The 18,330-nt window shown below is 33.4% G+C and overlaps 1 protein-coding gene and 1 long non-coding RNA gene across 3 annotated transcripts in view; both read right to left on the bottom strand.

Annotated features, from left to right (window-relative positions):
• LOC111516659 (uncharacterized) overlaps positions 1-18,330 on the bottom strand; it is a 134,049-nt gene that overhangs the window by 78,757 nt on the left and 36,962 nt on the right. The gene's annotated exons all lie outside the window — the stretch shown is intronic.
• Positions 4,475-6,231, bottom strand: LOC141480348 (uncharacterized). Its single transcript, XR_012464280.1, has 2 exons — positions 5,012-6,231; positions 4,475-4,948 (listed from the first exon to the last, which is right to left on the bottom strand). It is a non-coding gene; the product is annotated as an uncharacterized lncRNA (long non-coding RNA).

Raw genomic sequence — 18,330 nt, 5'->3', positions numbered from 1 at the left:
AGAATTAGGCTTAGCGTCGGAGGGTTCCACTATTTCTGCATTATTGCTGAATGTATAAAAACCTAATCCTTTTATAGGTTCCAAAACACTTCGCAAGTACTGATATTTAGGTTGATTGAGTGATTTCGAATAGAGATACACATTTCTAAATCTCAGTCCTTGTGGATGTGTTAATAGTGATATCATTGCATTCGTCTTTCCACAATTTGAAGGTCCTATAATGAGTCCTCGAACTGATGATGGAAGTAGTGGACCATGTCTGAATACCCTTTGTCCATTCAATCCACAACCAAATTTCTCATCTAGATTATCTACAGCAAACTTTTCTTTCTGTTTTACAATGCGCATCGTGCCGTGGTTGGAGACTATATAAATGTTATTAGCTTATTCATTTCAATGTGTACCATCAAACGATACGGACGTATTGAAAGTGATCGTAAAATTAAAAGAGGTTGTGGTTTTGTTAATGATTTAATAAACAAACTTCCTTTCGAATTACATCTACCCGGAGGTTATCAATACTGTGGACCGGGTACAAAATTGAAACAACGTTTAGCTCGTAACGACCCTGGAATCAATAAATTAGATATTGAATGCAAAAAACACGATATTCAATATTCTAAGCATCCATCCGATCTTGCAGCAAGACATTTAGCCGACAAAGAACTTGAATACAGCGCTTGGGATAGGGTTAAATCGAAGGACGCGAGTATTGGGGAAAGAGCAGCTGCATTACTTGTCACCAACATTATGAAAGCGAAAAGACATATGGGCATGGGTTGTAGTACCAATAAGAAAAAATGTAAGAGGAAACAAACGAAGAAAAATAAAATTAAAAAAGTTGCATTTGGTGCTGGGATAGTCCATAAAGTGCGAAATGTATTGAAGAAAGCTGGTGGGAATCAATTTGTGACGAATAATAGCAAAAAAGCTATTACTGTGGCATTGCAGGCGGCACGTAAATACCTTAAAGCTGCCGGTGGAAAGAAGAAAATCCGCACACCACGCATAATTCCTGTTCCCAAGATCGGTGGACTTTTACCATTGATACCAATTTTTGCTGGACTATCCGCACTAGGAAGTTTGGCGGGAGCCGCTGCTGGTATTACCAAGGCCGTGAATTCGGCAAAAGCCAGCAGAGCGGCTTTAATGGAAGCCAATCGTCACAATAAAACCATGGAGGCTGTAGCATTAGGCAAACGCGGAAGTGGAATATATCTCAAACCATACCGTAAAGGTTTAGGACTATATTTAAAACCATACAAAGCCACAAACAAAACAAAAAACTAATTGAACCCCTACCTCAGAGGCCTCTTACTGATCACGATCTCAGTTATTATGCACAAAAAATGAAAATTCCACATTTTCGTGGTGTTTTTATGCGTGATAGATTACCATCTTCAGGTCCAAAACAAAACGAGACAGCTATTGTTAATTTAGATGGAATAAGTGGACCAGGAACACATTGGGTGGCATATAAAAAATGTGGGAAAGAAGTCACATATTTCGATAGTTTTGGAGATCTACCCCCACCATTGGAATTGACTCGATTCTTTCGAAAATGTTCGAATGTAAAAATCAAATATAACTATGATCGACAACAGAAATTTAATACAGTTCTCTGTGGTCACTTGTGCTTGCAGTTTCTCTCTAAATAATTTTCCAAATAAAAATGGATTCAACACCAAAACTGGATCGGGAGGCTATCAAGGGAATGGGGTTTTCACTTAGAATGTTTTCAAAATATGGTACCTTGAAAAAAATGGATAAAGTGATGCTTGCAAATATGCCTAAGGAAGTGATACTTGCATGTGTTGCACATGAGATTGCATATGTTTGGGAAAAGTTGCCTAAGCATCTGCAAGATGACATCGATATAATGAAACATAGATATTGTTATGAGCACCACCACCACGATCAAAATTCAGAATCGGATGTTAATGACGGTCCTATACCTCGGAAATCTATGTGTTGTATTTGTAATATAGAGGATGTGAATATTGGTATCAATAAAAATGATACTTATTACAATACAACACCTTCCAAAAAGTGTAAATTGTCTCAAATGTGCTGTTGCTGTGTACAATAATAAATTGAAATGTGTTTCAAAATATTCATCAGTCATGTCACGAAAGTTCGAGCTACAAGCTGTCGGGACAAGTGTCTTGAGTGCGGATTTTTTTCCACCAATTGAATTGGATAGGAACAGTCGTTATGGATTAGGACTTTTGGGATTCTATGGATGCAATACAATCAATAATATAACTGAAGCTAATAACTTAGTTAGTTTTAGAATCAGTAATGACAACTCATCGATACCCCAAAAGTTGACAATTGAAATTCCATGTGGTGCTTATGAAATAGAAGAGATCAATGCCGTCATACAGAAACATATCATGTTCAGATTGTTTCATGATAAAAAACCAAATGATGTCGTTGCAGATGATATTTTCTATCTACACGCCAATAATAATACATTCAAATGTGAAATGCGATCCAAATATGAAATTGATCTGACACATCCAAATTCAATAGCAGAAATGATGGGGTTCGCTCATGAAATATTTCCACCAAATCAGATACATGAATCATCATTACCAATAAACATTACAACTGTGAGACTTATCCGCTTAGATTGCAATATAATATCTGGTTCATATATAAATGGTGAAGAATCCCACATTCTTTTCTCATTCGATATTGATGTTGAACCTTGCTACAATCTCACTAAAGAACCACACAGTATTATATATATGCCTGTCAGTCCAGAAGGTCGTCAATTGATTCACAACATTACAGTGCGTATTTTGGATGAAAAAAATAACCTTATCGATTTTGGAAGTGAAGAAGAGATTTTCATTATTTTGGAATTGAAGAAAATCGAATAACTGTTGTTATGGGTTTCATTTATAATAGACAAAATCGCATTGAACAATCCCAAACGAGTTGCACTATCAAAAAGAAAGGTGTGCATAAAAAGAAGCTCATTCCACAAGTGTATGCTAAACAGTTAGCACATAACGCTCTGTCTGTGAGTGATCTTAAATTTTTGAAATCGATTGGATTGAAAGTGAGAAAATAACAATGGTGCTCGAAACAAACAATGAAAAGTTGAATATATTCAATGAACCAGTGCTCGATCATTCTCTCATAAGTTTACATGAGCACACATATAAGCCCTATGGATCACCGCTATTCAGGAATTCGGATGAAATCAGAATTGCAATCAATAATCAAGATGTTATACTAGATATTGCCGAGAGCTTCATTTACATAGAAGGTAAATTCACCCCCAAAGATGTAGCGAAAACATGCTATCTCTCGAATAATGCAATTGCATTTCTCTTTGACGAAATTCGTTATGAAATGGGTGGTGAACAAGTGGCTGTTGTTAGAAAACCTGGGATAACATCTACAATGAAAACCATGATATCATTTGGACAATCTCATGCTAACACATTATTGACATCTGGTTGGGGACTTTCACAATTGAAGCAAGATATCTTGGATACAAACAGTCATGTTTTTAGTGGAAAACTACCACTGAAATATTTGATGGGTTTTGCTGAAGATTACAACAAAAGTATCTTGAATGCCAAACAGGAATTGATTTTGATTATCGCTCGATCATTCAAAAACTCATATATAGGTGAGGTTGATGCTGATTTGGAAATAAATAAAATCGAATGGAAAATAAGACATATTGTACCAGATGATAAACACAAGCTCAAACTTTTGAGTAGAATAAACAAAAGCGGTCTGAATGCCAAAATCAAGTTGGCGTATCGTATGTGGGACCTCTATGAACTACCATCATTACGTGGGACTTCTTCAGACATATGGGCCATCAAAACAACTAACGCATTGGAAACTCCTCGTTTTGTCATCATCGCATTCCAAAGTACTACCACATCTGAAGATAGAACACAGGATATTACAAAATTCACAACTGCTGATATCAATAGTATTCGAGTATACTTGAATTCTGAAGTTTATCCATATGAGCGTTGGAATTTGAATTTCGATAAAAAACTTGATGCTCCTGCTTATTATGCTTTTGAGAGTTTCCAGCGAAGTTATTATGATAAAGATATGAGTGAACCTCTGATGGACATTGGACAATTTAGAGAGAATCCACTATTCGTCATCGATTGTTCTCATCAACCGAATGCAACAAAATCATCAACTATTGATATAAAGATTGAGTTTGAGACGAGGAAGACCAAGTTTCCAGACAACACTAAAGTATATGCATTAATTTTGCATGATACAGTTTTAACATTCAATGCATTGGATGGTTCAGTTCATAGCAGATATTGACACTTTTTTTTTCACTCTATCATGTACTGTTTCATGATCTTTTTTTTTTATTTGTAACTGACTTATATCATGTATTGTATTTTATATCATATTTATTGTTTTGTAATCATTTTCTATTGTATTTCATGAGATTTAAATAAATAAAACATGAAAATAATACAAAGTTTTTTATTTGACATTATTTATGATTTACAGGAACATACAGACTATCTAAAATAACTTCTTCCTCATAATCATCATTTTCGCGACCATCTTCAATTTCCTCTCGATTTTCATCATTCAATTCAAAGTGATGAATAATCCATTCTGGCAAGTATGGTTGGAGGCTATACAGGAATCTTCTTAGGTTCAGTTCAATCATAACATCACAAAGTTGCCACAATTCCAATTCATTATCCAAAAATTTGTTACAAACTTCTGCACCACTCCAATAGTTCTCAGCATCACGAAGGCATAATTCGATTTGTTTTTCATCATAGCATACACTCATATCATAATTGCTTGCATGTTCGGCTCCATCACCCAACACCTTCAATTTAGACGACAAATGTTGAACCGATGATTTGAGATCTACAACATCGACCCAATCTTGACTTGCGTACTGCATCCACATCTTTAAATGGTGGAACTGAAATTGAATAAAAAAAAAAACAATAAGCAACCTCCAATTTTTCAGTGATATAATACTCACATTCCCATTTTACTTGTAGTTACAAAGTGAGTGTATTCAACTAAGTTAGTAATGTTTATATTTCCATATAATTATTATCATCTAATATATGAATATTATAAAACAATAAGAAATTCATTATAATTACTATTATTATTCAATCATATTGAATTTGACTAGAGTTAGCGTTTTCACACCAAAAAAACTTCGTAAGCTATGACCTAAAGAAATTCACTATAAATTATTACTATTATTATTCAATTATATTGAATTTGACTAGAGATCGCGTTTTCATGCCAGCAAAACTTTGTTGGCTCTGTCCTAAATACATCATCGTATATTTACCACCTGATGAGTTGATACAAGATATATCGTCATCACTGAATTGCAACGAAATACGTTTTGGTAGCCATGTTTTAAATAATTTATCATTGCTCACATCTTGCAAAGTTAATAAAATTGATTTACCAAATCGTGTAGAATAAGTTGACATATTTTTAATTATGAACACTTCATCAATTGGCAATGATGATAAGGCCTTTTGCTCTACTATTTCAACCTCCTGTACAATCAAATTATTAATTTTATTCAAGTCTACTTTTGAAACGGACATGATGAAAATATATACGAAAATATAAACAATTTCCAACAGACAAATACACTCACCGTCTTCCTTCTATTACGAACTGAATAACACTCTACCAATTGCTAACTGCTGCAGATATATTCGTCTACTGATTTCATAGTGTGCCAGGCATTTCTTTTATATTAAACAGTGTGAGTCACCCCCACCATGAAACCGTGAAAGATTCACATTGCTAGTTGCTATCCACTAGAGATGCCTGACGTCACAGCCAAGCCCATCTCCCAACTTGATGCGATAACAGTTGCCGGTACGAGCAAGCAGTGGTCGTTGCGGTCTCGGAGAGGGTAGACGCTAGGCAAACGGTCCTCGGCTGCCGTTGTGTCACCATCGATAGCGGGGCTAGAGCGAACCTTCATCGCTTCGGGAGAGGTGAGGGCAGACCGATGAATACGCATTACTCTGCCACACGTCGTGGAGTGAGCATGTCGCTCTCTAGCCGTTGAACGGTTATTGCTGTGACGTCACTCCACTACTAACTTGGTGCCCTAACACCGATGGAGCATTTATTACTTGGAGGATCTTCGAAGTATGCAGACGTATGTTTGTACATAGACAAACAAGCACATGATGAAACCCTGTACCGTGCATTCTCCTACATACACACACACACACACACACACACACACACACACACACACATAAACACACAAAATCTCATATGAAAAAAAAATCTGAACGATCCATGCACCAGACACTTCAAGGTCACAACGCCTTGACTTCACTGCACAACAAAAAAACTTCACCAAACAACAACCAATAAAAAAAGCAATTAATACGTCATAGTGGTGGGGGGAGGCCGAGAATCAGCTGTAAACAACTACTAACGAGCTTAAAACAATAACGAACGGAAAATACTTGTATTATTGTGAAAAAAGCGACGGCCCCTTGATATACAAAAAAATGGCACAAAGCGCCCACGCTTTTTTCACTATAATACTAGTATTTTTCATTCGTTATTGTTTTAAGCTTATTTAAAAAAATATTTTTAACTTTTTAGTTCGATGTTCTTTAAAAGTAAGTTTTTAATAAAAAAAAAGAGAATTGAAACTTTTTATGTTTTTACCACCAATAAAACCAATAAAAAAACAGAAAGTTTCAATTCTCTTTTTCTTCATTATGATTTCCTAACACGTAGTAACGGCTATATCCACCAATTTATTGAAAGGATGCGTGTTCTTTAGTTTTTTAAAACTATATTTTTCATTTTTTAGTTTCGCATGCTATAACAGCGTGTTTTTTAGTCATTTTAAAGTATATTTATTTTATCTGAACTTTGGGATCAATCAGCGGTATATTGTTTAGATAAATGACCATTGATATTTTCCGATTCCGGAGATTGAGCCTGAAAATCAGCCCAAGGCACCAGGCGCGCAAAGAAGGGTTACAAACAAGGCGCGCGAGATAACAAAAAAAATACTTTCTTCAAATGAAGAAATACATTTTTTGGGAAAGAAAGTTTTTGGCTTTCTACTACTCCATCTTGATACAAAAAAATGTGGAAATCTTCCAAAGAAAGGAAGGAAGTAATCAATTTGAAAATAAGTAACTCTATACATAGATGTATAGATCATGCAAAGAAGCAACTTTCCGACACAAACTGAAAGAAAGCCCTCCTGAAACAGCTACTTTCATATAAACATTGAACAAATACAAACATTCGTTATGAAATGAAATTCAGATATCATTCACAGGAGTTCTACTTTAAATGAATGGTAATAAATTGCACTTACATGGAACACTGTCATCCTCACTGGTATACATCGATGTTTCGCCATAAAACACTTGCCTTAAGGCTCTTCAGTACCAAATTGGATAACATTATAGAAAATACACACAATTCATTCATGAATTACGATTTTTAATGTCATGGAATAAGTTTGATCTACTTATTATGTCATCGATGACATCGTAATGACATTCATTCACCTATTTGATTAAATCCCAGCCAAGAGGAATCTAATTTGAATTTAAGGGGTTATATTTTTAGGAGTGATTAATTTTTGGGAAAGAAAGTTTTTGGCTTTCTATTACTCCATCTTGATACAAAAAAATGTGGGAATCTTCCAAAGAAAGTAAGGAAGTAATCAATTTTAAAATAAGTAACTCTATACATGAATGAGTAGATCATGCAAATTGATTACTTCCTTCCTTTCCTTGGAAGATTCCCACATTTTTTTTGTATCAAGATGGAGTAGTAGAAAGCCAAAAACTTCCTTTCCCAAAAATTAATCACTCCTAAAAATATAACCCCTTCAATTCAAGAAATACATGTGAAGTGAGTTCGAATTATATCAAGGAGGTTACATACAGCGCCATCTGCGAATAGATCAAGCAATAATGTCGATAATTTTGTAGTAACAAACAAACATACATACATATATACAGGTGAAGCTAATAAAAGAGTGTTGAAAAGAAGCACGAAATGTACCTATTGAGTTCGCAAATCTAAACGAGTTCAAGACGTGAACTTATTCGATTACTGTTTACTCGTGGAGGATTCTTGATAGTGTTCATTATGGAGGGTCAATCGCGTAATTTAACCCGTGATGAATGTGCTCAAGCAGTAATACTTTTGGAAGAAAGCTGGAGTTACCGACGAATTGGTCGTCGATTCAATATGTCCCACACATCCATCACACGGAACTTGCAAAGATTCCGTGAAACAGGTGATCATGCTCGCAGGCTAGGGCAATAACGAAATTGAGTAACTACCCCTATTCAAGATCGATATTTTAGAATTTTGGTACTTCAACAACGGTGTGTTACACAGAAGTCTACAAATTCAGTTTCGAAATGTGGAAACTTGCATGATGTATACATTAGTACGGAAATTATTCGCCAGCGACTCGGGGAATACAACATAACACCTAGGATTGCTGCCTGGGGTCCTCTATTAACTGCAGGCATTCGAAGGGGGAGACTACGTTTTGCCAGGGAACGCGTCACTTGGTTAGAGGCTGACTGGGAACTGGTCTAATCAACAAGTTCAAAAACATGGAAAATAGAGATAAAGGTCCTAAAAATATGAGCGATAGCTCATTCGATTCGGAATCACCTCTAGAAAACTATTTTTGAAGGATTTTGGTGCAGGTAAAAAATTGCAATTGTTATTAACAAAATAAGAAAAAAAATGGTATTTAGTTTTTCGTTAATAACTCAAAAAATATTAATATTTGAGCAATTATGAAAAAAGCTCGTCAAAGAGGAGAAAATTTCCGATAAAAAAGTCCCCACACCCGAAACTCTATCATCATTATTTATAATTTCAATGTGACGTTGAAAATAGGGTTCCGCGCGGCTGTTACAGCATGCGCGCGCTGCCGCTAAAGAGTGTTTATCAAAAGAAATAATTTTTTTATAACATAAAATGTCATTTTAAAAATTTGAAAGAATCTAGTATCTTCTTAACACTTGAATGAATCGAGTCCCGTAGAAAAAAATGTTTTATCACCATTTCTCAAAAAGTTATTCAATTGTTAACTAACAAATTTTTTCCCAATCTCCGTTGGCATAAATAATGGGATAAAAAGTATAAATAATTGGACTATAAATTTTAAACTTTGTGGAGCCCTTTTGATATATATATACTTCATACGATCCTGCGATAAAAGTTCATAAAAAAATATTAATTTGTTAATTATGATTTTTTATGACTATTGCAAAATGAAATATCTAAAAATTGTTGATAATTTTTTTTTCAATTGATATTTAGCTATGTCTGTTTTCACATAAAATAATGGCAGTTATTAACATAGGATATGCATTTTTTACGTAATTTGTTTATTAAATTGTTTTGAACAAATAGAGAAATTCAATATTTTTGAAAAATTTTTTTGCTATTTTGTTGCCTAGAGATAATTATGATTTCCAAAAAAATTTTTTTTCCTAATTATAATTTTTGATTGTTTAAAATCGATTTTTTTTTTATATTTCGATTGTTTAAATAATTAGTTAAGAACTAATTTTGCTTTTGAAAATCATAATTTACACTTTTAAATAGTTTGGCAGAAAAAAAATTTTGTATTCATTATTTAATTGTTTATTAGTTTAACAATTTGTTATAAACAAATATTGACAAACGTTTTATTTTTTTTTCTGAAGCAGAAAAAAATTATAAAAACAGCTATATATAAAAAGTGCCATAAAAAATCGTATCGTATGATATTAGAAATTATTATAATAAATAAAAAAAAATGGCAAGTAATGGTGATCGAAACACGTGTCGAGGTGTTAAAAATAACGATTTGGTGTTGGGAAAAAACTCCAGTGATATTCGAAGATATCGTTTGGAGTCGAGCTACTATCCCAGTTAACACTGGTGGTTTAGGTATTCGATTAGCCTCGCCCCTTTTACTGCCAGCTTTACTTTCCTCTTTCCCGTCATTTGATCAACTCCATTCTTTCCAAATGTTTGTTTGAAATATCTGATGCGTATTACTTGATTGAAAATAAAAGGTTATCTCAAACAAAATATACCCTTTACGAAAATAAAAATTTTCAAAATGCCTGGGATTATCCGATGATCAATTTGGTTCATAATCAACTTCTTGAGTCAGATGAACGTTCATATATTCAAATGGCTGGCCTAAACGCTGTTAGGTCCAAAGAATCTGTAGTTTGGCTAAATGCTCATCCTGGGGTTTCTTTGGGTAGGTACTATCTTAGATGATTAATCTTTCAGAATGTTCATAATGTCTAAAGGTTGCCTGTGAGTGGAAAGGCATACGAAAAGGAGGAAACGAGTTCACACCTTTGAGATACCTGAGAGGATGTTTCTTTTAGCGTTTTGAAATGTTACTTTTGATCTGTTGATTAAAATCTTGCGTATGTTAAACAAAATAGCATCTAACTTCATTTATCAGTTTTGTTTGGTTTTAATGGCAGGAAAAATAAATGAGTTGTAGATAACTGATACGAACTGTCAGACGTTAATGTACTTGGTTATGTATTCAAATGACGGAAGGACTGATATGCTATTTACTTATGCAAAATCAAATAAAAATATTTTGATAAGACATATGTATGGTGAGTTATACCCGAATCTTCGTATTCCAAACATTAAAATGTTCAGACCTAGACGATAAGAAAGAAATTTGAGAGAATGTGGTGCATTTGATAGAAATGAAACTAGAAAATGTGTTGTTACTTGAAGTATGAGGAAAGAAATTAATGTTTTCGGTAAGCTAATTTTACCTCATAAAGATTCACAAAATGAAAAAAAAAATTAGGATTGGTTAGTTACAAAAATATTTCTAATCAAGAAATTTGATTTAGAATCTACCCGAAATATATAGTATCTACAATCGAAACGTCGCAAACTAACTTGGCTTGGAATATCTTTACTTTTTATTTTTATTTTCATTTTTATTTCTTTATTTCTATTATTTTTTGTACAATTGGTCTATTTTTACTTGTATTTTATTTCACTATTATTTCATTTCAGGTTTATTTTGCTTAATATAATTGTTATTTTCAGCTATTCATTTTTAATTCTTCTTTTTTAGTTGTTTCAGGGATTTCAAATCATTTTATATATTAGACAATGGAAGTCCGAACTAGTGAAATTCATGATGAAACATTGTCAATCACCTTCAAACAAACTATGGAAAACTATTGATAGTCTGGGCTTCAAGTTTAGATTCGTGTTAAATGGACATAATTTTAGTAAAATGAAATGGTTAGGCTCATTCGATCCGGAATATTGTTTAGATCATTGTGAAAAAAAAATTAGTTCATAAAAAATTTAAAAGTTATAAACAGTTGAAGACCCTAAAAAGCAGTGTTCGGTTTTGTTGTTTATAGTTCGTGAACTATAAATATTTTTGAATTTTGAAAAAAAGATCTTTGGAGAGGAGGAAATTTACTTAAAAAAAGTTCTTAATCTAACGCTGAAAATAGCCGTCCCCGCGATATTTTTGGATTGCGCGCACGGCCTCTAAGCGAGTACGTATCTTGAAAATATTTTTTAAGGTACTTAATGTAAATAGAAAAATTTTAGAAATTCATGATATAATCTAAATACCATAGAGAATTGATTCCCGTTGGAATTTTTCATTAAAGTTAATTTTTCAATAATCTAGTTAACAAAATTTTCTAAAACTTCCTTTATCGTTCAAAGTAAAATGGATATTATAACTACCGTAAAATGTTTTCGCTTCGTGGAGCCCTTCTTAGATACATACAAAAGAAGATTGCATGAGAAAAGTTCTGAAAACTTCAATACTTTGTTTATAATAATTTTTTAAAGTGAACAAAAAAAGAAAAAACACAATCATGTTTTGAAAAAATGTTTTTTCTTTATTTATCATTATTTTATCGTTTTTATGTCAATAAAAAACATTCATAAACTGAAACAAATACCTTTTATCTCCATTTGTTTATACATTTTTTATAAACAAATGGACTATTTCAATATTTCAAAAAAATTACAACTTTATAGAGAACTGGCAATTATGATTTAAAAAAATGTTTTCGTGATAATAGTATTTAATTGCTTATAATCGTTTTTTTATATATGTACTGTTTAAATTATTAGTTATGAAATATTTTTCTTTTCTAAAATCATAACAGTTCTCTACAAAATTACAAAAAAAAATTATCACCAATTTCATTGTTTATTAACTTAACAATCTGTTATAAGCAAATTCTCAACTTAGCTTTATTTTTTTCTTGAAAGTTATAAAAATTACAAAAACAACCACGAACCATAAAAATACCGAATATTTTTTAGTTATTGTTAATTTGTTGTTTTAGGCATTTGTTTATAAAAATTAACGATTTCCTCGGGTTTTTTCAACTTTTCAGGCTACAGCTCAATAAATAATTCGAATTCGGATATTGAACTTCAGGGCAATTTTGTTAAACTATAAATTATCTTACAGTAGCAGTTGGTTATTTGTTTATTTGTTCATTTTTTTATGAGCTATTAATGAATTTCGCTAAATTTTGGGAATTATTATATTCCCACCTAATTGTTTACTACTATTTCACTATATTCTAGTTTGTAATTAAAAATATGCTTTGAACATGCAATAATTTCATTAAAAAATATGAGGACACGAGGTTAGAATAATATTGTTGAGTAGGGATGATTCTGCAACCGTGTTAGGAATCACACGGTAAAAGGTAAGACCTCGTTAGTCCTTAGCTCGCACGAGTTGCACAACTTCTGAGAGTTGTCGTTCGTATGGAGGCGACAGCTGATTAGGGTAAAAACAGATTTTAAACATTTCACTAGTTCGGACTTCCATTGTCTACTATATAAAATGATTTGAAGTCGTTGAAATAACTAAACAAGAAGAATTAAAAATTAATAGCTGAAAATAACAATTATATTAAGCAAAAACAAAACCTGAACTGAAATAATAGTGAAATAAAATACAAGTAAACATTTGAACAGAAAAGAAATAAAATAAAAATAAAAAAAAAAGAAATGAAAAACGAAAATAAAAATAAAAAGTTAAGAGATTCCAAGCCCCGTTAGTTCATGACCGACATTTCGATTGTTAGTATCTACAATCGTCTTCGGGTGATGACTGGACTGATTCCTCCATGAGATTACTATTTATGGGTCGTTCGAGTACTTTCACTTATCCCCACTTTCCATTTTCCGCCTCACTGGTTCTGTGGGAGATGACCGTTTGGCGGGAGTTGGCCATTTTTCGCTTGATAATGGGTTTCCATATGTTGCGTTTTTCTACGCTGGCTTGGCTGAATACGTTGTTGGACAACATGTATGCGACTTCCTTGAACTTCCTCCTAAACCAATGTTCCTCTCTGTGTAAGATCTCAGCTTGGGACCACTCGATGTTGTGTTGATGAGTCCTGATTTGCTGGTTTCCCCTCGCTGTGTGTTTTTCTTGTAGGATTTTCCGCATTCACAGGGTATCCGGTAAATGCAATTCTTGGAATCGCAGTCCGCGTTTGGTGGCCTGGTTTTCGTGAGGCTGCTACGGATAGTGTTACCGGATCTGAAGCAGGTTCTGATGTTGTACTTGGAACCAATTCTTCTTATCCTCTCCGATAATCCTCTGATGTAGGGAAGTGCAAGCACTGGTTGTGACAGCTTCCCTTCTTTGCAAGGCTCCTGCTGTCTTTTAGCCAAAGTCTTTTCTACCATCGCTTTGGAGTAGCCATTCCATTGAAGATCATTTTTGATGATGTCTAGTTCCTTCTCGAGACTTTCCTTCGTATTACAGAGCCCGAAAGCACGGTCTAATAAAGTCTTGATGATTCCTCTTTTAGTCGATTGATGGTGGTTGGATTCGTAGTTCGAATACTGTCCCGTATGAGTGGGTTTTCGGTATACAAGATGTTTCCCACTCAGTGTCGGTCGTGAAGAGTCGGTGAAGAGGACCAAATATCCATTTGTTTATAAATGTCTTTTATTGACATGTTTTTTTTTCGTTTACTTTAAAAAATTATTATAAACAAAGTATTAAAATTTTCAGAACTTTTATCATGCAATCTTCTTTTGTATGTATCTAAGAAGGGTTCTCCACGAAGTGAAAAAATTTTACGATAATTATTTAAATATTTATTTTACTTTGAACGATAAAGGAAGTTTTTGAAAATTTTGTTAATTGTCTAGATTATTGAAAAATTATCTTTAATGAATAATTCCAACGGGAATCAGTTCTCTATGGTGTTTAAATCATATGATGATTTTTTAAAATTTTTCTATTTTCTTCAAGTACCTTAAAAAATAATTTTCAAGTCACGTACTCGCTTAGAGGCTGTGCATGCAACCTAAAAATGGCGCGTGGACGGCTATTTTCAGCGTTAAATTAAAATTATAAATAATGGAGATATCGTTTCGGGAGTCGGAACTTTTTTTTAGTAAATTTCAGCCTCTTCAAGGATCTTTTTTTCAAAATTCAAAAATATTTATAGTTTATGAACTATAAACAACAAAACCGAACACTGATTTTTAGGGTTTTTAATTATTTATAACTTTTAGAATTGTTTATGAACTATTTTACTTTTTTTCCACAACGATCTAGACAATATTCCGGATCGAATGAGGCTAACCACTTAATTTTACTAAAAGTATGTCCATTTAACACGAATCTATGCCACAAAAACCCAGGCATCGGTTTTCTCCAAAAAGATGAATTTCTCCGAGTCAGATTTAATAATGCCAGGACAGACAATTCCACTTTCTGCTTCGATACGTTTGTTGGGTGTTAAAATGGACACCAATATGTCTTGGCATAATCATGTCGCTGAAATTGCAAAGGCTGCTTCTCAAAAGCTTGGAACACTGTTCCGAACCAGAAAACTGCGAACATCACTTGACACCTTGGTAGTCCGGAACATCGAAGAAATGATGGGGATTTGTCTCTCTTCTATAGATACTTTCACGGCAGGTGTTCAAGTGACTCCACCAAGATCGGTACATATCAGTAATAAGCGACGGACTGTGGCTGCTCATCGTTTTGAGGTTCAACTCAGTGCACCTCGACTTCACTGTTTAGAACTCTTTAATTGGAGAACTACGTTTATTTACGTGAACTAAACTTTCTGAGGTTTTTCCAAATGAATTTAATCTCCTGCGATTCAGATCCAGCGTAAATCGCTACTTTTGCACATACACCGCTTTTAAGGATTTTTGTGTAGTACTTGTGTTTTGTTCTTTAAAAAAACTGTTTGAAATTGTTGATATCTGCGAATGCCACTAGAAATTTTGGATGATTTCGGAAGTCTAGAAATGGCAGAGTGTGGCATGAGAAGAACAATGAGACAGGTCATATTCCAAACAGCCCTTTGTTTACCTTCATATGAATTGATCTGTTAAAATTACCAGGACTTTCACGAGATAATGTCCTACTAATTTATACCCGAAATCATTGATATGCCTCTAAAAAATCGCTAAAAAAATGATTTTTTTTGGATGGGGACACGCTAACCACGTAGCGGTATGAAATATACTTTACGACCTATTCTCATACCTACCAAATATACACGAAAATTTTAATAAAAACCTGTGTTTTTTTTGGTTCTCATTTCGGTACAGATCGATCATGCGCAGTTATTGAAATCTGTCCTGGTTCATTAAGAAAACTCCTGTTATCGGCCTTAAAATGTTTTGGTTTTTTCAGAATCGATTCAAAACTATTCTAGAACACCAAAGGTTCCAAATAGTCCAACACAAATTGGAGTAGGGACTGGGTTAGAACTTCCAGTTCGCACATACGCAGTAATGTTGTGTATAAATGTGTAAGTGCATTCCATTTTTTCCACATAACTTAATTTTTTGCATTATTTCGTGTACAATTTCAATATTTGTATTTGCAGCTACTTATTTCATCGGTAATATACGTAATGGAGTGAAATGTTTTGAAATAAATCTTAAATATTCCTTTAACGCATACAATTTTTTGATCGCTATACTAATATGTACAACATGCCTAATTTAAAATACATCAATTTGTAGCTAAATAGTTGCTAATTAGTTGCCAAAACAACGATTTTGTTGCTCGTGCCGATCCCTAGAGGAGGGTACTCCAATACACTCCGAGAATCAGCAACAAAATAGTTGTCATTGATCGGACGATTTTTAATATTTTTTTAAATTCTCCCTCTACTTGCTATTTCGAAACCGGTATTTTCTGGAATATGGAGTATTATGAATTTGTTGCTCACCAGGAGGGTACTAAAATACACCTTGAGTATTCAAGGAAAAAGCGGTTTGAAGTTAGCAAGAACGAGGAAAATGAAAAAAAAAAACTTGAAAAGCGGCCAATCGGTTTCAACTATTTTGTTGCTGATATCCAAGATGTATTTGAGTACACTCCTGGTAAGCAACAAATTCTAAAACACTGTATTCCAGTTTCGAAATAGCAAGAACAGGGAGAATTTAAAAAAATATTAAAAATTAGCCGATCAAGACCAACTATTTTGTCGGAGTGTATTTGAGTATTCTCCTGATGAGCAACAAATTCAAAACACTTTTTCTTCCCAGGAAAACCAGTTTTAAAATATCAAGAACGTGGAAAATGAAAAAAAAATTAAATCGGCCGATCGGTTTGAACTATTTTGTTGCTGATACTCAAGGTGTATTTGAGTATACTCCTGGTGAGTAACAAATTTGAAACACTTTTTATTCTAAGGAAAACCAGTTTCAAGATAGCAAAAACGTGTAAAATAAAAAAAAAATGAAAATCGGCCGATCGGTTTCAACTATTTTGTTGTTGATACGCAAGGTGTATTTAAGTTTACTCTTGATGAACAACAAATTTAGAACATCTTTAATTCCAGGAAAAACCAGTTTCAAGATGAATATTACTGGAGTTTTTTTCCCCAACCCCAAATCGTTATTTTTAACACCTCGACACGTGTTTCGATCACCAAGTGATCATCTTCAAAGAGGAAAATTAAAACTAGGGACTAGTGCGAGCTAGTCCTATTTATGCTATAAAGGTAACTCATACAGGTAAACCATCCAGGCATACCAACCTAAATTAATGTTACAATTTTGCCTTATCTGTTATTTTACAATATGTCTATCCAAATTTATTTTTTCTCAATGTGTCCTTATGTAGTAATCAGTAAACCCAACAACATTATTTTATTTTAACAAGCTATATAGTATGCTCTTTGGAATAGGTCCGTCATCATTATTCATAATATTATTGTGTTTACTTATTTCTACACTCACATAGGCATCTAGTTGCCTGTTGTTGTTAATTTGTCTAACTAATCTTAATGAACTGAAGTCTATGGAATGGTTTTGTTGCAAAATATGATGGGCGTCTGCTGATTTTTCAGCAGAAAAGTGTGTCATGTGTTCCTTATATCTTACTTCAATAGATCTTTTTGTCTGTCCATAATATTTTGCATCGCAGTCCTTACATTCAATTTCGTAAATTCCAGACTTTTCCGAATTCTCGACTTTGTCTTTTGGACTTCCCAAAAGGCTCTGTAGTGTATGACTTGTTTTAAAAAACACCTTCACACCTAATTCCTTGAAAATCTTTCCAAAGTTCCTCGTATATTGGTGGTATGGAACTGAGATGTATTTATCTTGGTGTTTGTCCTTTCTGAAAGTCGAGATTTCGTTCATTTTTAACCTAAACTTCTTTTTCCTTATTATGTCATCTACAATACCCCTCGAGAAACCGTTAGTGGCTGCTATTTCCTGTATTGTACGTCTTTCTTTTTTGAACCTATCATGTGTTAGATGGAAAGTCAAAAGACGATGCACTAAAAAATTCAACCCAGCACGTTTATGCTGTCCACAGTCCACAAGTCATACACTGCAGAGACTTTTGGGAAGTCCAAAAGACAAAGTCGAGAATTCGGAAAAGTCTGGAATTTACGAAATTGAATGTAAGGACTGCGATGCAAAATATTATGGACAGACAACAGACAACAAAACCATTCCATAGACTTCAGTTCATTAAGATTAGTTAGACAAGTTAACAACAACTGGCAACTAGATGCCTATGAGAGTGTAGAAATAAGTAAACACAATAATATTATGAATAACGATGACGGACCTATACCAAAGAGCATATATATAGCTTGTTAAAATAAAATAAAATAATGTTATTGGGTTTACTGATTACTACATAAGGACACATTGCAAAAATAAATTTGTATAGGCAATATTGTGAAATTAATAGCTGAAAATTGTTTTATATAAACATATTGTAAAATAACAGATAAGGGAAAATTGTAAAATTAATTTAGG

This window comes from Leptinotarsa decemlineata, unplaced genomic scaffold (genome assembly GCF_025532065.1).
Source record: "Leptinotarsa decemlineata unplaced genomic scaffold, Ldec_3_MD MMD2_P_RNA_scaffold_7, whole genome shotgun sequence".
Lineage (NCBI taxonomy): Eukaryota > Metazoa > Arthropoda > Insecta > Coleoptera > Chrysomelidae > Leptinotarsa > Leptinotarsa decemlineata.
This window is presented reverse-complemented; position numbering and strand designations above follow the sequence as displayed.